The following is a 22,562-nucleotide window of genomic DNA, read 5'->3' on the forward strand; positions in this document are numbered from 1 at the left end:
GGAATCCACTGCGTTCAATTTAAATCCATTGCACCACACTGCATGGAATCCACTGCATTCTCTCGAGATCCATTGGGCCACGCTGCATGGAATCCACTGCATTCAATCGGGATCCATTTAACCCCGCTGCATGGAATGCACTGCGTTCAATTGGGATGCATTTTACCATGCTGCATGGAATCCACTGCATTCAATGACACTGCATGGAATCCACTCCATCAATCGGGATGCATTTTACCATTCTGCATGGAATCCACTGCATTCAGTGACGCTGCATGGAATCCACTGCAGTCAATCGGGATCCATTGTGCCACATTGCAGGGAAACCACTGCATTCAATCGACATCCATTGCGCCATGCTGCATGGAATCCACTGCATTCAATTGGGATTCATTGGGCCTCACTGCATGGAATACACTGCGTTCAATCGAGATCCATTGGGCCACGCTGCATGGAATCCACTGCATTCAATCGGGATCCATTTAGCCATGCTTCATGGAATACACTGCGTTCAATCGGGATGCATTTTACCATGCTGCATGGAATCCACTGCATTCAGTGATGCTGCATGGAATGCACTACCTTCAATCGGGATGCTTTGGGCCATGCTGCATAAAATCCACTGCATTTAATCGGGATGCATTGGGCCACGCTCCATGGAATCAACTGCATTCAATCAAGCTGGATGGAATCCACTGCATTTAATCGGGATGCATTTTACCATGCTGCATGGAATGTACTGCATTCAATCACGCTGCATGGAATTCACTGCATTCAATTGGGATCCATTGCACAATGATGCATCGAATCCACTGCGTTCAATCAAAATCCATTGCACCACACTGCATGGAATCCACTGCATTCTCTCGAGATCCATTGGGCCACGCTGCATGGAATCCACTGCATTCAATCGGGATCCATTTATCACGCTGCATAGAATACACTGGGTTCAATCGGGATGCATTTTACCATGCTGTATCGAATCCACTGCATTCAGTGACGCTGCATGGAATCCACTGCATTTAATCGGGATGCATTGGGCCTCACTGCATGGAATCTACTGCATTCAATCATGCTGCATGGAATCCACTGCATTCAATCATGCTGCATAAAATCCCCTGCATTTAATAGGGTTCAATTTCTCCATGCTGCATGGAATCCACTGCATTCAATCATGCTTCATTGCAACCAGTGCATTCAATCGGGTACCATAGGGCCCCGCTTCATGGAATCCACTGCATTCAATCATGCTTCATTGCAACCACTGCATTCAATCGGGAACCATTGGGCCATGCTGCATGGAATCCACTGCATTCAAACACGCTGCATGGAATCCACTGCATTCAATCGGGATGCTTTGGGCCATGCTGGATAATATCCACTGCATTCAATCGGGATTCATTGGGCCTCGCTGCCTGGAATCCACTGCATTCAATCATGCTGCATGGAATCCACTGCATTCAATCATGCTGCATAAAATCCACTGCATTCAATAGGGTTCCATTTCTTCACGCTGCATGGCATACAGTGCATTCAAACAGGCTGCATGGAATCCACTGCATTCAATCGAGATCCATTGGGCCACGCTGCATGGAATCCACTGCATTCAATTGGGATCCATTGTGCCACGATGCATGAAATTCACTGCAATCAATCAGAATCCACTGCACCACACTGCATGGAATCCACTGCATTCAATCGAGATCCATTGGGCCACGCTGCATGGAATCCACTGAATTCAATCGAGATCCATTGGGCCACGCTGCATGGAATCCACTGCATTCAATCGGGATCCATTTAACCCCGCTGCATGGAATCCACTGCATCAATCGGGATGCATTTTATCATGCTGCCTGGAATCCACTGCATTCATTGACACTGCATGGAATCCACTGCATCAATCGGGATGCATTTTACCATGCTGCATGGAATCCACTGCAGTCAATGACACTGCATGGAATCCAATGCATCAATCGGGATGCATTTTACCATGCTGCATGGAATCCACTGCATTCAATGACACTGCATGGAATCTACTGCATTCACTCGGGATCCATTTAGCCATGCTGCATGTAATCCACTGCGTTTAATCGGGATGCATTTTACCATGCTGCATGGAATCCACTGCATTCAGTGATGCTGCATGGAATGCACTATATTCAATCGGGATGCTTTGGGCCATGCTGCATAAAATCCACTGCATTTAATCGGGATGCATTGGGCCATGCTCCATGGAATCAATTGCATTCAACCAAGCTGGATGGAATCCACTGCATTTAATCGGGATGCATTTTACCATGCTGCATGGAATATACTGCATTCAATCACGCTGCATGGAATTCACTGCATTCAATTGGGATCCATTGCACCACGATGCATGGAATCCACTGCGTTCAATTAAAATCCATTGCACCACACTGCATGGAATCCACTGCAATCTCTCGAGATCCATTGGGCCACGCTGCATGGAATCCACTGCATTCAATCGGGATCCATTTAGCCACGCTGCATGGAATACTCTTCGTTCAATCGGGATGCATTTTACCATGCTGCATCGAATCCACTGCATTCAGTGACGCTGCATGGAATCCACTGCATTCAATCGGGATGCTTTGGGCCTCGCTGCATAAAATCCACTGCATTTAATCGGGATGCATTGGGCCTCACTGCATGGAATCTACTGCATTCAATCATGCTGGCTGGAATCCACTGCATTCAATCATGCTGCATAAAATCCCCTGCATTTAATAGGGTTCAATTTCTCCATGCTGCATGGAATCCACTGCATTCAATTGGGATTCATTGGGCCTCACTGCATGGAATACACTGCGTTCAATCGAGATCCATTGGGCCACGCTGCATGGAATCCACTGCATTCAATCGGGATCCATTTCGCCATGCTTCATGGAATACACTGCGTTCAATCGGGATGCATTTTACCATGCTGCATGGAATCCACTGCATTCAGTGATGCTGCATGGAATGCACTACCTTCAATCGGGATGCTTTGGGCCATGCTGCATAAAATCCACTGCATTTAATCGGGATGCATTGGGCCACGCTCCATGGAATCAACTGCATTCAATCAAGCTGGATGGAATCCACTGCATTTAATCGGGATGCATTTTACCATGCTGCATGGAATGTACTGCATTCAATCACGCTGCATGGAATTCACTGTATTCAATTGGGATCCATTGCACCACGATGCATGGAATCCACTGCGTTCAATCAAAATCCATTGCACCACACTGCATGGAATCCACTGCAATCTCTCGAGATCCATTGGGCCACACTGCATGGAATCCACTGCATTCAATCGGGATCCATTTAGCCACGCTGCATGGAATACTGTTCGTTCAATCGGGATGCATTTAACCATGCTGCATCGAATCCACTGCATTCAGTGACGCTGCATGGAATCCACTGCATTCAATCGGGATGCTTTGGGCCTCTCTGCATAAAATCCACTGCATTTAATCGGGATGCATTGGGCCTCACTGCATGGAATCTACTGCATTCAATCATGCTGCATGGAATCCACTGCATTCAATCATGCTGCATAAAGTCCCCTGCATTTAATAGGGTTCAATGTCTCCATGCTGCATGGAATCCACTGCATTCAATCATGCTTCATTGCAACCAGTGCATTCAATCGGGTACCATAGGGCCACGCTTCATGGAATCCACTGCATTCAATCATGCTTCATTGCAACCACTGCATTCAATCGGGAACCATTGGGCCATGCTGCATGGAATCCACTGCATTCAAACACGCTGCATGGAATCCACTGCATTCAATCGGGATGCTTTGGGCCATGCTGGATAATATCCACTGCATTCAATCGGGATTCATTGGGCCTCGCTGCCTGGAATCCACTGCATTCAATCATGCTGCATCGAATCCACTGCATTCAATCATGCTGCATAAAATCCACTGCATTCAATAGGGTTCCATTTCTTCACGCTGCACGGCATACACTGCATTCAAACACGCTGCATGGAACCCACTGCATTCAATCGAGATCCATTGGGCCACGCTGCATGGAATCCACTGCATTCAATCGGCATCCATTTAACCCCGCTGCATGGAATGCACTGCGTTCAATTGGGATTCATTTTACCATGCTGCATCGAATCCACTGCATTCAATGACACTGCATGGAATCCACTGCATCAATCGGGATGCATTTTACCATTATGCATGGAATCCACTGCATTCAGTGACGCTGCATGGAATCCACTGCAGTCAATCGGGATCCATTGCGCCACATTGCAGGGAAACCACTGCATTCAATCGACATCCATGGCGCCATGCTGCATGGAATCCACTGCATTCAATTGGGATTCATTGGGCCTCACTGCATGGAATACACTGCGTTCAATCGAGATCCATTGGACCACACTGCAAGGAATCCACTGCATTCAATCGGGATCCATTTAGCCACGCTGCATGGAATACTCTTCATTCAATCGGGATGCATTTTACCATGCTGCATGGAATCCACTGCATTCAGTGACGCTGCATGGAATCCACTGCATTCAATCGGGATGCTTTGGGCCTTGCTGCATAAAATCCACTGCATTTAATCGGGAGGCATTGGGCCTCACTGCATGGAATCCAATGCATTCAATCATGCTTCATTACAACCAGTGCATTCAATCGGGTACCATAGGGCCACGCTTCATGGAATCCACTGCATTCAATCATGCTTCATTGCAACCACTGCATTCAATCGGGAACCATTGGGCCATGCTGCATGGAATCCACTGCATTCAAACACGCTGCATGGAATCCACTGCATTCAATCAGGATGCTTTGGGCCATGCTGGATAATATCCACTGCATTCAATCGGGATTCATTGGGCCTCGCTGCCTGGAATCCACTGCATTCAATCATGCTGCATGGAATCCACTGCATTCAATCATGCTGCATAAAATCCACTGCATTCAATAGGATTCCATTTCTTCACGCTGCATGGCATACACTGCATTCAAACACGCTGCATGGAATCCACTGCATTCAATCGAGATCCATTGGGCCACGCTGCATGGAATCCACTGCATTCAATTGGGATCCATTGTGCCACGATGCATGGAATTCACTGCAATCAATCAGAATCCACTGCACCACACTGCATGGAATCCACTGCATCAATCGGGATGCATTTTACCATGCTGCATGGAATCCACTGCATTCAATGACACTGCATGGAATCTACTGCATTCACTCGGGATCCATTTAGCCATGCTGCATTTAATCCACTGCGTTTAATCGGGATGGATTTTAACATGCTACATGGAATCCACTGCATTCAGTGATGCTGCATGGAATGCACTACATTCAATCGGGATGCTTTGGGCCATGCTGCAAAAAATCCACTGCATTTAATCGGGATGCATTGGGCCACGCTCCATGGAATCAACTGCATTCAATCAAGCTGGATGGAATCCACTGCATTTAATCGGGATGCATTTTACCACGCTGCATGGAATATACTGCATTCAATCACGCTGCATGGAATTCACTGCATTCAATTGGGATTCATTGCACCACGATGCATGGAATCCACTGCGTTCAATTTAAATCCATTGCACCACACTGCATGGAATCCACTGCATTCTCTCGAGATCCATTGGGCCACGCTGCATCGAATCCACTGCATTCAATCGGGATCCATTTAGCCACGCTGCATGGAATACACTGCGTTCAATCGGGATGCATTTTACCATGCTGCATCAAATCCACTGCATTCAGTGACGCTGCATGGAATCCACTGCATTCAATCGGGATGCTTTGGGCCTCGCTGCATAAAATCCACTGCATTTAATCGGGATGCATTGGGCCTCACTGCATGGAATCTACTGCATTCAATCATGCTGCATGGAATCCACTGCATTCAATCATGCTGCATAAAGTCCCCTGCATTTAATAGGGTTCAATGTCTCCATGCTGCATGGAATCCACTGCATTCAATCATGCTTCATTGCAACCAGTGCATTCAATCGGGTACCATAGGGCCACGCTTCATGGAATCCACTGCATTCAATCATGCTTCATTGCAACCACTGCATTCAATCGGGAACCATTGGGCCATGCTGCATGGAATCCACTGCATTCAAACACGCTGCATGGAATCCACTGCATTCAATCGGGATGCTTTGGGCCATGCTGGATAATATCCACTGCATTCAATCGGGATTCATTGGGCCTCGCTGCCTGGAATCCACTGCATTCAATCATGCTGCATGGAATCCACTGCATTCAATCATGCTGCATAAAATCCACTGCATTCAATAGGGTTCCATTACTTCACGCTGCACGGCATACACTGCATTCAAACACGCTTCATGGAACCCACTGCATTCAATCGAGATCCATTGGGCCACGCTGCATGGAATCCACTGCATTCAATGGGCATCCATTTAACCCCGCTGCATGGAATGCACTGCGTTCAATTGGGATTCATTTTACCATGCTGCATCGAATCCACTGCATTCAATGACACTGCATGGAATCCACTGCATCAATCGGGATGCATTTTACCATTATGCATGGAATCCACTGCATTCAGTGACGCTGCATGGAATCCACTGCAGTCAATCGGGATCCATTGTGCCACATTGCAGGGAAACCACTGCATTCAATCGACATCCATGGCGCCATGCTGCATGGAATCCACTGCATTCAATTGGGATTCATTGGGCCTCACTGCATGGAATACACTGCGTTCAATCGAGATCCATTGGGCCACGCTGCATGGAATCCACTGCATTCAATCGGGATCCATTTAGCCACGCTGCATGGAATACTCTTCATTCAATCGGGATGCATTTTACCATGCTGCATGGAATCCACTGCATTCAGTGACGCTGCATGGAATCCACTGCATTCAATCGGGATGCTTTGGGCCTTGCTGCATAAAATCCACGTTATTTAATCGGGATGCATTGGGCCTCACTGCATGGAATCCAATGCATTCAATCATGCTTCATTACAACCAGTGCATTCAATCGGGTACCATAGGGCCACGCTTCATGGAATCCACTGCATTCAATCATGCTTCATTGCAACCACTGCATTCAATCGGGAACCATTGGGCCATGCTGCATGGAATCCACTGCATTCAAACACGCTGCATGGAATCCACTGCATTCAATCGGGATGCTTTGGGCCATGCTGGATAATATCCACTGCATTCAATCGGGATTCATTGGGCCTCGCTGCCTGGAATCCACTGCATTCAATCATGCTGCATGGAATCCACTGCATTCAATCATGCTGCATAAAATCCACTGCATTCAATAGGATTCCATTTCTTCACGCTGCATGGCATACACTGCATTCAAACACGCTGCATGGAATCCACTGCATTCAATCGAGATCCATTGGGCCACGCTGCATGGAATCCACTGCATTCAATTGGGATCCATTGTGCCACGATGCATGGAACTCACTGCAATCAATCAGAATCCACTGCACCACACTGCATGGAATCCACTGCATCAATCGGGATGCATTTTACCATGCTGCATGGAATCCACTGCATTCAATGACACTGCATGGAATCTACTGCATTCACTCGGGATCCATTTAGCCATGCTGCATTTAATCCACTGCGTTTAATCGGGATGGATTTTAACATGCTACATGGAATCCACTGCATTCAGTGATGCTGCATGGAATGCACTACATTCAATCGGGATGCTTTGGGCCATGCTGCATAAAATCCACTGCATTTAATCGGGATGCATTGGGCCACGCTCCATGGAATCAACTGCATTCAATCAAGCTGGATGGAATCCACTGCATTTAATCGGGATGCATTTTACCACGCTGCATGGAATATACTGCATTCAATCACGCTGCATGGAATTCACTGCATTCAATTGGGATCCATTGCGCCACGATGCATGGAATCCACTGCGTTCAATTAAACTCCATTGCACCAAACTGCATGGAATCCACTGCAATCTCTCGAGATCCATTGGGCCACGCTGCATGGAATCCACTGCCTTCAGTCGGGATCCATTTAGCCACGCTGCATGGAATACTCTTCGTTCAATCGGGATGCATTTAACCATGCTGCATCGAATCCACTGCATTCAGTGACGCTGCATGGAATCCACTGCATTCAATCGGGATGCTTTGGGCCTCGCTGCATAAAATCCACTGCATTTAATCGGGATGCATTGGGCCTCACTGCATGGAATCTACTGCATTCAATCATGCTGCATGGAATCCACTGCATTCAATCATGCTGCATAAAATCCCCTGCATTTAATAGGGTTCAATTTCTCCATGCTGCATGGAATCCACTGCATTCAATCATGCTTCATTGCAACCAGTGCATTCAATCGGGTACCATAGGGCCACGCTTCATGGAATCCACTGCATTCAATCATGCTTCATTGCAACCACTGCATTCAATAGGGAACCATTGGGCCATGCTGCATGGAATCCACTGCATTCAAACACGCTGCATGGAATCCACTGCATTCAATCGGGATGCTTTGGGCCATGCTGGATAATATCCACTGCATTCAATCGGGATTCATTGGGCCTCGCTGCCTGGAATCCACTGCATTCAATCATGCTGCATGGAATCCACTGCATTCAATCATGCTGCATAAAATCCACTGCATTCAATAGGGTTCCATTTCTTCACGCTGCATGGAATACACTGCATTCAAACACGCTGCATGGAATCCACTGCATTCAATCGAGATCCATTGGGCCACGCTGCATGGAATTCACTGCAATCAATCAGAATCCACTCCACCACACTGCACGGAGTCCACTGCATTCAATCGAGATCCATTGGGCCACGCTGCATGGAATCCACGGCATTCAATATGGATCCATTTAACCCCGCTGCATGGAATCCACTGCATCAATCGGGATGCATTTTATCATGCTGCCTGGAATCCACTGCATTCAATGACACTGCATGGAATCCACTGCATCAATCGGGATGCATTTTACCATGCTGCATGGAATCCACTGCATTCAATGACACTGCATGGAATCCACTGCATCAATCGTGACGCATTTTACCATGCTGCATGGAATCCACTGCATTCAATCGGGATGCTTTGGGCCATGCTGGATAATATCCACTGCATTCAATCGGGATTCATTGGGCCTCGCTGCCTGGAATCCACTGCATTCAATCATGCTGCATCGAATCCACTGCATTCAATCATGCTGCATAAAATCCACTGCATTCAATAGGGTTCCATTTCTTCACGCTGCACGGCATACACTGCATTCAAACACGCTGCATGGAACCCACTGCATTCAATCGAGATCCATTGGGCCACGCTGCATGGAATCCACTGCATTCAATCGGCATCCATTTAACCCCGCTGCATGGAATGCACTGCGTTCAATTGGGATTCATTTTACCATGCTGCATGGAATCCACTGCATTCAATGACACTGCATGGAATCCACTGCATCAATCGGGATGCATTTTACCATTATGCATGGAATCCACTGCATTCAGTGACGCTGCATGGAATCCACTGCAGTCAATCGGGATCCATTGTGCCACATTGCAGGGAAACCACTGCATTCAATCGACATCCATGGCGCCATGCTGCATGGAATCCACTGCATTCAATTGGGATTCATTGGGCCTCACTGCATGGAATACACTGCGTACAATCGAGATCCATTGGACCACACTGCAAGGAATCCACTGCATTCAATCGGGATCCATTTAGCCACGCTGCATGGAATACTCTTCATTCAATCGGGATGCATTTTAGCATGCTGCATGGAATCCACTGCATTCAGTGACGCTGCATGGAATCCACTGCATTCAATCGGGATGCTTTGGGCCTTGCTGCATAAACTCCACTGCATTTAATCGGGATGCATTGGGCCTCACTGCATGGAATCCACTGCATTCAATCATGCTTCATTACAACCAGTGCATTCAATCGGGTACCATAGGGCCACGCTTCATGGAATCCACTGCATTCAATCATGCTTCATTGCAACCACTGCATTCAATCGGGAACCATTGGGCCATGCTGCATGGAATCCACTGCATTCAAACACGCTGCATGGAATCCACTGCCTTCAATCGGGATCCATTTAGCCATGCTTCATGGAATACACTGCGTTCAATCGGGATGCATTTTACCATGCTGCATGGAATCCACTGCATTCAATGACACTGCATGGAATCTACTGCATTCACTCGGGATCCATTTAGCCATGCTGCATGTAATCCACTGCGTTTAATCGGGATGCATTTTACCATGCTGCATGGAATCCACTGCATTCAGTGATGCTGCATGGAATGCAGTACCTTCAATCGGGATGCTTTGGGCCATGCTGCATAAAATCCACTGCATTTAATCGGGATGCATTGGGCCATGCTCCATGGAATCAATTGCATTCAATCAAGCTGGATGGAATCCACTGCATTTAATCGGGATGCATTTTACCACGCTGCATGGAATATACTGCATTCAATCACGCTGCATGGAATTCACTGCATTCAATTGGGATCCATTGCGCCACGATGCATGGAATCCACTGCGTTCAATTAAAATCCATTGCACCACACTGCATGGAATCCACTGCATTCTCTCGGGATCCATTGGGCCACGCTGCATCGAATCCACTGCATTCAATCGGGATCCATTGAACCCCGCTGCATGGAATGCACTGCGTTCAATTGGGATGCATTTTACCATGCTGCATGGAATCCACTGCATTCAATGACACTGCATGGAATCCACTGCATCCATCGGGATGCATTTTACCATGCTGCATGGAATCCACTGCATTCAGTGACGCTGCATGGAATCCACTGCAGTCAATCGGGATCCATTGTGCCACATTGCAGGGAAACCACTGCATTCAATCGACATCCATTGCGCCATGCTGCATGGAATCCACTGCATTCAATTGGGATTCATTGGGCCTCACTGCATGGAATACACTGCGTTCAATCGAGATCCATTGGGCCACGCTGCATGGAATCCACTGCATTCAATCGGGATCCATTTAGCCATGCTTCATGGAATACACTGCGTTCAATCGGGATGCATTTTACCATGCTGCATGGAATCCACGGCATTCAGTGATGCTGCATGGAATGCACTACCTTCAATCGGGATGCTTTGGGCCATGCTGCATAAAATCCACTGCATTTAATCGGGATGCATTGGGCCACGCTCCATGGAATCAACTGCATTCAATCAAGCTGGATGGAATCCACTGCATTTAATCGGGATGCATTTTACCATGCTGCATGGAATGTACTGCATTCAATCACGCTGCATGGAATTCACTGCATTCAATTGGGATCCATTGCACAACGATGCATCGAATCCACTGATTTCAATCAAAATCCATTGCACCACACTGCATGGAATCCACTGCAATCTCTCGAGATCCATTTGGCCACGCTGCATGGAATCCACTGCATTCAATCGGGATCCATTTATCACGCTGCATAGAATACACAGGGTTCAATCGGGATGCATTTAACCATGCTGCATCGAATCCACTGCATTCAGTGACGCTGCATGGAATCCACTGCATTCAATCGGGATGCTTTGGGCCCTGCTGGATAATATCCACTGCATTCAATCGGGATTCATTGGGCCTCGCTTCCTGGAATCCACTGCATTCAATCATGCTGCATGGAATCCACTGCATTCAATCATGCTGCATAAAATCCACTGCATTCAATAGGGTTCCATTTCTTCACGCTGCATGGAATACACTGCATTCAAACACGCTGCATGGAATCCACTGCATTCAATCGAGATCCACTGGGCCACACTGCATGGAATCCACTGCATTCAATTGGGATCCATTGTGCCACGATGCATGGAATTCACTGCAATCAATCAGAATCCACTGCACCACACTGCGTGGAATCCACTGCATTCAATCGAGATCCATTGGGCCACGCTGCATGGAATCCACTGCATTCAATCGATATCCACTGGGCCACGCTGCATGGAATCCACTGCATTCAATCGGGATCCATTTAACCCCGCTGCATGGAATCCACTGCATCAATCGGGATGCATTTTATCATGCTGCCTGGAATCCACTGCATTCATTGACACTGCAAGTAATCCACTGCATCCATCGGGATGCATTTAACCATGCTGCATGGAATCCACTGCATTCAATGACACTGCATGGAATCCACTGCATCAATCGTGACACATTTTACCATGCTGCATGGAATCCACTGCATTCAATGACACTGCATGGAATCCACTGCATTCACTCGGGATCCATTTAGCCATGCTTCATGGAATACACTGCGTTCAATCGGGATGCATTTTACCATGCTGCATGGAATCCACTGCATTCAGTGATGCTGCATGGAATGCACTACCTTCAATCGGGATGCTTTGGGCCATGCTGCATAAAATCCACTGCAGTTAATCGGGATGCATTGGGCCACGCTCCATGGAATCAACTGCATTCAATCAAGCTGGATGGAATCCACTGCATTTAATCGGGATGCATTTTACCACGCTGCATGGAATATACTGCATTCAATCACGCTGCATGGAATTCACTGCATTCAATTGGGATCCATTGCACAACGATGCATGAAATCCACTGCGTTCAATTTAAATCCATTGCACCACACTGCATGGAATCCACTGCATTCTCTCGAGATCCATTGGGCCACGCTGCATCGAATCCACTGCATTCAATCGGGATCCATTTAACCCCGCTGCATGGAATGCACTGCGTTCAATTGGGATGCATTTTACCATGCTGCATGGAATCCACTGCATTCAGTGATGCTGCATGGAATGCACTACCTTCAATCGGGATGCTTTTGGCCATGCTGCATAAAATCCACTGCATTTAATCGGGATGCATTGGGCCACGCTCCATGGAATCAACTGCATTCAATCAAGCTGGATGGAATCCACTGCATTTAATCGGGATGCATTTTACCACGCTGCATGGAATATACTGCATTCAATCACGCTGCATGGAATTCACTGCATTCAATTGGGATCCATTGCGCCACGATGCATGGAATCCACTGCGTTCAATTTAAATCCATTGCACCACACTGCATGGAATCCACTGCATTCTCTCGAGATCCATTGGGCCACGCTGCATGGAATCCACTGCATTCAATCGGCATCCATTTAACCCCGCTGCATGGAATGCACTGCGTTCAATTGGGATGCATTTTACCATGCTGCATGGAATCCACTGCATTCAATGACACTGCATGGAATCCACTCCATCAATCGGGATGCATTTTACCATTCTGCATGGAATCCACTGCATTCAGTGACGCTGCATGGAATCCACTGCAGTCAATCGGGATCCATTGTGCCACATTGCAGGGAAACCACTGCATTCAATCGACATCCATTGCGCCATGCTGCATGGAATCCACTGCATTCAATTGGGATTCATTGGGCCTCACTGCATGGAATACACTGCGTTCAATCGAGATCCATTGGGCCACGCTGCATGGAATCCACTGCATTCAATCGGGATCCATTTAGCCATGCTTCATGGAATACACTGCGTTCAATCGGGATGCATTTTACCATGCTGCATGGAATCCACTGCATTCAGTGATGCTGCATGGAATGCACTACCTTCAATCGGGATGCTTTGGGCCATGCTGCATAAAATCCACTGCATTTAATCGGGATGCATTGGGCCACGCTAAATGGAATCAACTGCATTCAATCAAGCTGGATGGAATCCACTGCATTTAATCGGGATGCATTTTACCATGCTGCATGGAATGTACTGCATTCAATCACGCTGCATGGAATTCACTGCATTCAATTGGGATCCATTGCACAATGATGCATCGAATCCACTGCGTTCAATCAAAATCCATTGCACCACACTGCATGGAATCCACTGCATTCTCTCGAGATCCATTGGGCCACGCTGCATGGAATCCACTGCATTCAATCGGGATCCATTTATCACGCTGCATAGAATACACTGGGTTCAATCGGGATGCATTTTACCATGCTGTATCGAATCCACTGCATTCAGTGACGCTGCATGGAATCCACTGCATTTAATCGGGATGCATTGGGCCTCACTGCATGGAATCTACTGCATTCAATCATGCTGCATGGAATCCACTGCATTCAATCATGCTGCATAAAATCCCCTGCATTTAATAGGGTTCAATTTCTCCATGCTGCATGGAATCCACTGCATTCAATCATGCTTCATTGCAACCAGTGCATTCAATCGGGTACCATAGGGCCCCGCTTCATGGAATCCACTGCATTCAATCATGCTTCATTGCAACCACTGCATTCAATCGGGAACCATTGGGCCATGCTGCATGGAATCCACTGCATTCAAACACGCTGCATGGAATCCACTGCATTCAATCGGGATGCTTTGGGCCATGCTGGATAATATCCACTGCATTCAATCGGGATTCATTGGGCCTCGCTGCCTGGAATCCACTGCATTCAATCATGCTGCATGGAATCCACTGCATTCAATCATGCTGCATAAAATCCACTGCATTCAATAGGGTTCCATTTCTTCACGCTGCATGGCATACAGTGCATTCAAACAGGCTGCATGGAATCCACTGCATTCAATCGAGATCCATTGGGCCACGCTGCATGGAATCCACTGCATTCAATTGGGATCCATTGTGCCACGATGCATGGAATTCACTGCAATCAATCAGAATCCACTGCACCACACTGCATGGAATCCACTGCATTCAATCGAGATCCATTGGGCCACGCTGCATGGAATCCACTGAATTCAATCGAGATCCATTGGGCCACGCTGCATGGAATCCACTGCATTCAATCGGGATCCATTTAACCCCGCTGCATGGAATCCACTGCATCAATCGGGATGCATTTTATCATGCTGCCTGGAATCCACTGCATTCATTGACACTGCATGGAATCCACTGCATCAATCGGGATGCATTTTACCATGCTGCATGGAATCCACTGCAGTCAATGACACTGCATGGAATCCAAGGCATCAATCGGGATGCATTTTACCATGCTGCATGGAATCCACTGCATTCAATGACACTGCATGGAATCTACTGCATTCACTCGGGATCCATTTAGCCATGCTGCATGTAATCCACTGCGTTTAATCGGGATGCATTTTACCATGCTGCATGGAATCCACTGCATTCAGTGATGCTGCATGGAATGCACTATATTCAATCGGGATGCTTTGGGCCATGCTGCATAAAATCCACTGCATTTAATCGGGATGCATTGGGCCATGCTCCATGGAATCAATTGCATTCAACCAAGCTGGATGGAATCCACTGCATTTAATCGGGATGCATTTTACCATGCTGCATGGAATATACTGCATTCAATCACGCTGCATGGAATTCACTGCATTCAATTGGGATCCATTGCACCACGATGCATGGAATCCACTGCGTTCAATTAAAATCCATTGCACCACACTGCATGGAATCCACTGCAATCTCTCGAGATCCATTGGGCCACGCTGCATGGAATCCACTGCATTCAATCGGGATCCATTTAGCCACGCTGCATGGAATACTCTTCGTTCAATCGGGATGCATTTTACCATGCTGCATCGAATCCACTGCATTCAGTGACGCTGCATGGAATCCACTGCATTCAATCGGGATGCTTTGGGCCTCGCTGCATAAAATCCACTGCATTTAATCGGGATGCATTGGGCCTCACTGCATGGAATCTACTGCATTCAATCATGCTGGCTGGAATCCACTGCATTCAATCATGCTGCATAAAATCCCCTGCATTTAATAGGGTTCAATTTCTCCATGCTGCATGGAATCCACTGCATTCAATTGGGATTCATTGGGCCTCACTGCATGGAATACACTGCGTTCAATCGAGATCCATTGGGCCACGCTGCATGGAATCCACTGCATTCAATCGGGATCCATTTCGCCATGCTTCATGGAATACACTGCGTTCAATCGGGATGCATTTTACCATGCTGCATGGAATCCACTGCATTCAGTGACGCTGCATGGAATGCACTACCTTCAATCGGGATGCTTTGGGCCATGCTGCATAAAATCCACTGCATTTAATCGGGATGCATTGGGCCACGCTCCATGGAATCAACTGCATTCAATCAAGCTGGATGGAATCCACTGCATTTAATCGGGATGCATTTTACCATGCTGCATGGAATGTACTGCATTCAATCACGCTGCATGGAATTCACTGTATTCAATTGGGATCCATTGCACCACGATGCATGGAATCCACTGCGTTCAATCAAAATCCATTGCACCACACTGCATGGAATCCACTGCAATCTCTCGAGATCCATTGGGCCACACTGCATGGAATCCACTGCATTCAATCGGGATCCATTTAGCCACGCTGCATGGAATACTGTTCGTTCAATCGGGATGCATTTAACCATGCTGCATCGAATCCACTGCATTCAGTGACGCTGCATGGAATCCACTGCATTCAATCGGGATGCTTTGGGCCTCTCTGCATAAAATCCACTGCATTTAATCGGGATGCATTGGGCCTCACTGCATGGAATCTACTGCATTCAATCATGCTGCATGGAATCCACTGCATTCAATCATGCTGCATAAAGTCCCCTGCATTTAATAGGGTTCAATGTCTCCATGCTGCATGGAATCCACTGCATTCAATCATGCTTCATTGCAACCAGTGCATTCAATCGGGTACCATAGGGCCACGCTTCATGGAATCCACTGCATTCAATCATGCTTCATTGCAACCACTGCATTCAATCGGGAACCATTGGGCCATGCTGCATGGAATCCACTGCATTCAAACACGCTGCATGGAATCCACTGCATTCAATCGGGATGCTTTGGGCCATGCTGGATAATATCCACTGCATTCAATCGGGATTCATTGGGCCTCGCTGCCTGGAATCCACTGCATTCAATCATGCTGCATCGAATCCACTGCATTCAATCATGCTGCATAAAATCCACTGCATTCAATAGGGTTCCATTTCTTCACGCTGCACGGCATACACTGCATTCAAACACGCTGCATGGAACCCACTGCATTCAATCGAGATCCATTGGGCCACGCTGCATGGAATCCACTGCATTCAATCGGCATCCATTTAACCCCGCTGCATGGAATGCACTGCGTTCAATTGGGATTCATTTTACCATGCTGCATCGAATCCACTGCATTCAATGACACTGCATGGAATCCACTGCATCAATCGGGATGCATTTTACCATTATGCATGGAATCCACTGCATTCAGTGACGCTGCATGGAATCCACTGCAGTCAATCGGGATCCATTGCGCCACATTGCAGGGAAACCACTGCATTCAATCGACATCCATGGCGCCATGCTGCATGGAATCCACTGCATTCAATTGGGATTCATTGGGCCTCACTGCATGGAATACACTGCGTTCAATCGAGATCCATTGGACCACACTGCAAGGAATCCACTGCATTCAATCGGGATCCATTTAGCCACGCTGCATGGAATACTCTTCATTCAATCGGGATGCATTTTACCATGCTGCATGGAATCCACTGCATTCAGTGACGCTGCATGGAATCCACTGCATTCAATCGGGATGCTTTGGGCCTTGCTGCATAAAATCCACTGCATTTAATCGGGAGGCATTGGGCCTCACTGCATGGAATCCAATGCATTCAATCATGCTTCATTACAACCAGTGCATTCAATCGGGTACCATAGGGCCACGCTTCATGGAATCCACTGCATTCAATCATGCTTCATTGCAACCACTGCATTCAATCGGGAACCATTGGGCCATGCTGCATGGAATCCACTGCATTCAAACACGCTGCATGGAATCCACTGCATTCAATCAGGATGCTTTGGGCCATGCTGGATAATATCCACTGCATTCAATCGGGATTCATTGGGCCTCGCTGCCTGGAATCCACTGCATTCAATCATGCTGCATGGAATCCACTGCATTCAATCATGCTGCATAAAATCCACTGCATTCAATAGGATTCCATTTCTTCACGCTGCATGGCATACACTGCATTCAAACACGCTGCATGGAATCCACTGCATTCAATCGAGATCCATTGGGCCACGCTGCATGGAATCCACTGCATTCAATTGGGATCCATTGTGCAACGATGCATGGAATTCACTGCAATCAATCAGAATCCACTGCACCACACTGCATGGAATCCACTGCATCAATCGGGATGCATTTTACCATGCTGCATGGAATCCACTGCATTCAATGACACTGCATGGAATCTACTGCATTCACTCGGGATCCATTTAGCCATGCTGCATTTAATCCACTGCGTTTAATCGGGATGGATTTTAACATGCTACATGGAATCCACTGCATTCAGTGATGCTGCATGGAATGCACTACATTCAATCGGGATGCTTTGGGCCATGCTGCAAAAAATCCACTGCATTTAATCGGGATGCATTGGGCCACGCTCCATGGAATCAACTGCATTCAATCAAGCTGGATGGAATCCACTGCATTTAATCGGGATGCATTTTACCACGCTGCATGGAATATACTGCATTCAATCACGCTGCATGGAATTCACTGCATTCAATTGGGATTCATTGCACCACGATGCATGGAATCCACTGCGTTCAATTTAAATCCATTGCACCACACTGCATGGAATCCACTGCATTCTCTCGAGATCCATTGGGCCACGCTGCATCGAATCCACTGCATTCAATCGGGATCCATTTAGCCACGCTGCATGGAATACACTGCGTTCAATCGGGATGCATTTTACCATGCTGCATCAAATCCACTGCATTCAGTGACGCTGCATGGAATCCACTGCATTCAATCGGGATGCTTTGGGCCTCGCTGCATAAAATCCACTGCATTTAATCGGGATGCATTGGGCCTCACTGCATGGAATCTACTGCATTCAATCATGCTGCATGGAATCCACTGCATTCAATCATGCTGCATAAAGTCCCCTGCATTTAATAGGGTTCAATGTCTCCATGCTGCATGGAATCCACTGCATTCAATCATGCTTCATTGCAACCAGTGCATTCAATCGGGTACCATAGGGCCACGCTTCATGGAATCCACTGCATTCAATCATGCTTCATTGCAACCACTGCATTCAATCGGGAACCATTGGGCCATGCTGCATGGAATCCACTGCATTCAAACACGCTGCATGGAATCCACTGCATTCAATCGGGATGCTTTGGGCCATGCTGGATAATATCCACTGCATTCAATCGGGATTCATTGGGCCTCGCTGCCTGGAATCCACTGCATTCAATCATGCTGCATGGAATCCACTGCATTCAATCATGCTGCATAAAATCCACTGCATTCAATAGGGTTCCATTACTTCACGCTGCACGGCATACACTGCATTCAAACACGCTTCATGGAACCCACTGCATTCAATCGAGATCCATTGGGCCACGCTGCATGGAATCCACTGCATTCAATCGGGATCCATTTAACCCCGCTGCATGGAATGCACTGCGTTCAATTGGGATTCATTTTACCATGCTGCATCGAATCCACTGCATTCAATGACACTGCATGGAATCCACTCCATCAATCGGGATGCATTTTACCATTATGCATGGAATCCACTGCATTCAGTGACGCTGCATGGAATCCACTGCAGTCAATCGGGATCCATTGTGCCACATTGCAGGGAAACCACTGCATTCAATCGACATCCATGGCGCCATGCTGCATGGAATCCACTGCATTCAATTGGGATTCATTGGGCCTCACTGCATGGAATACACTGCGTTCAATCGAGATCCATTGGGCCACGCTGCATGGAATCCACTGCATTCAATCGGGATCCATTTAGCCACGCTGCATGGAATACTCTTCATTCAATCGGGATGCATTTTACCATGCTGCATGGAATCCACTGCATTCAGTGACGCTGCATGGAATCCACTGCATTCAATCGGGATGCTTTGGGCCTTGCTGCATAAAATCCACGTTATTTAATCGGGATGCATTGGGCCTCACTGCATGGAATCCAATGCATTCAATCATGCTTCATTACAACCAGTGCATTCAATCGGGTACCATAGGGCCACGCTTCATGGAATCCACTGCATTCAATCATGCTTCATTGCAACCACTGCATTCAATCGGGAACCATTGGGCCATGCTGCATGGAATCCACTGCATTCAAACACGCTGCATGGAATCCACTGCATTCAATCGGGATGCTTTGGGCCATGCTGGATAATATCCACTGCATTCAATCGGGATTCATTGGGCCTCGCTGCCTGGAATCCACTGCATTCAATCATGCTGCATGGAATCCACTGCATTCAATCATGCTGCATAAAATCCACTGCATTCAATAGGATTCCATTTCTTCACGCTGCATGGCATACACTGCATTCAAACACGCTGCATGGAATCCACTGCATTCAATCGAGATCCATTGGGCCACGCTGCATGGAATCCACTGCATTCAATTGGGATCCATTGTGCCACGATGCATGGAACTCACTGCAATCAATCAGAATCCACTGCACCACACTGCATGGAATCCACTGCATCAATCGGGATGCATTTTACCATGCTGCATGGAATCCACTGCATTCAATGACACTGCATGGAATCTACTGCATTCACTCGGGATCCATTTAGCCATGCTGCATTTAATCCACTGCGTTTAATCGGGATGGATTTTAACATGCTACATGGAATCCACTGCATTCAGTGATGCTGCATGGAATGCACTACATTCAATCGGGATGCTTTGGGCCATGCTGCATAAAATCCACTGCATTTAATCGGGATGCATTGGGCCACGCTCCATGTAATCAACTGCATTCAATCAAGCTGGATGGAATCCACTGCATTTAATCGGGATGCATTTTACCACGCTGCATGGAATATACTGCATTCAATCACGCTGCATGGAATTCACTGCATTCAATTGGGATCCATTGCGCCACGATGCATGGAATCCACTGCGTTCAATTAAACTCCATTGCACCAAACTGCATGGAATCCACTGCAATCTCTCGAGATCCATTGGGCCACGCTGCATGGAATCCACTGCCTTCAGTCGGGATCCATTTAGCCACGCTGCATGGAATACTCTTCGTTCAATCGGGATGCATTTAACCATGCTGCATCGAATCCACTGCATTCAGTGACGCTGCATGGAATCCACTGCATTCAATCGGGATGCTTTGGGCCTCGCTGCATAAAATCCACTGCATTTAATCGGGATGCATTGGGCCTCACTGCATGGAATCTACTGCATTCAATCATGCTGCATGGAATCCACTGCATTCAATCATGCTGCATAAAATCCCCTGCATTTAATAGGGTTCAATTTCTCCATGCTGCATGGAATCCACTGCATTCAATCATGCTTCATTGCAACCAGTGCATTCAATCGGGTACCATAGGGCCACGCTTCATGGAATCCACTGCATTCAATCATGCTTCATTGCAACCACTGCATTCAATAGGGAACCATTGGGCCATGCTGCATGGAATCCACTGCATTCAAACACGCTGCATGGAATCCACTGCATTCAATCGGGATGCTTTGGGCCATGCTGGATAATATCCACTGCATTCAATCGGGATTCATTGGGCCTCGCTGCCTGGAATCCACTGCATTCAATCATGCTGCATGGAATCCACTGCATTCAATCATGCTGCATAAAATCCACTGCATTCAATAGGGTTCCATTTCTTCACGCTGCATGGAATACACTGCATTCAAACACGCTGCATGGAATCCACTGCATTCAATCGAGATCCATTGGGCCACGCTGCATGGAATTCACTGCAATCAATCAGAATCCACTCCACCACACTGCACGGAGTCCACTGCATTCAATCGAGATCCATTGGGCCACGCTGCATGGAATCCACGGCATTCAATATGGATCCATTTAACCCCGCTGCATGGAATCCACTGCATCAATCGGGATGCATTTTATCATGCTGCCTGGAATCCACTGCATTCAATGACACTGCATGGAATCCACTGCATCAATCGGGATGCATTTTACCATGCTGCATGGAATCCACTGCATTCAATGACACTGCATGGAATCCACTGCATCAATCGTGACGCATTTTACCATGCTGCATGGAATCCACTGCATTCAATGACACTGCATGGAAGCCACTGCATCCATCGGGATGCATTTTACCATGCTGCATGGAATCCACTGCATTCAGTGACGCTGCATGGAATCCACTGCAGTCAATCGGGATCCATTGTGCCACATTGCAGGGAAACCACTGCATTCAATCGACATCCATTGCGCCATGCTGCATGGAATCCACTGCATTCAATTGGGATTCATTGGGCCTCACTGCAAGGAATACACTGCGTTCAATCGAGATCCATTGGCCACGCTGCATGGAATGCACTGCATTCAATCGGGATCCATTTCGCCATGCTTCATGGAATACACTGCGTTCAATCGGGATGCATTTTACCATGCTGCATGGAATCCACTGCATTCAGTGATGCTGCATGGAATGCACTACCTTCAATCGGGATGCTTTGGGCCATGCTGCATAAAATCCACTGCAT

Source organism: Sus scrofa, chromosome 15, assembly GCF_054392235.1.
Source record: "Sus scrofa isolate SSC_HxYL_T2T_F1_AM1 chromosome 15, Sscrofa_HxYL_maternal_Yorkshire_Landrace_v2.0, whole genome shotgun sequence".
Lineage (NCBI taxonomy): Eukaryota > Metazoa > Chordata > Mammalia > Artiodactyla > Suidae > Sus > Sus scrofa.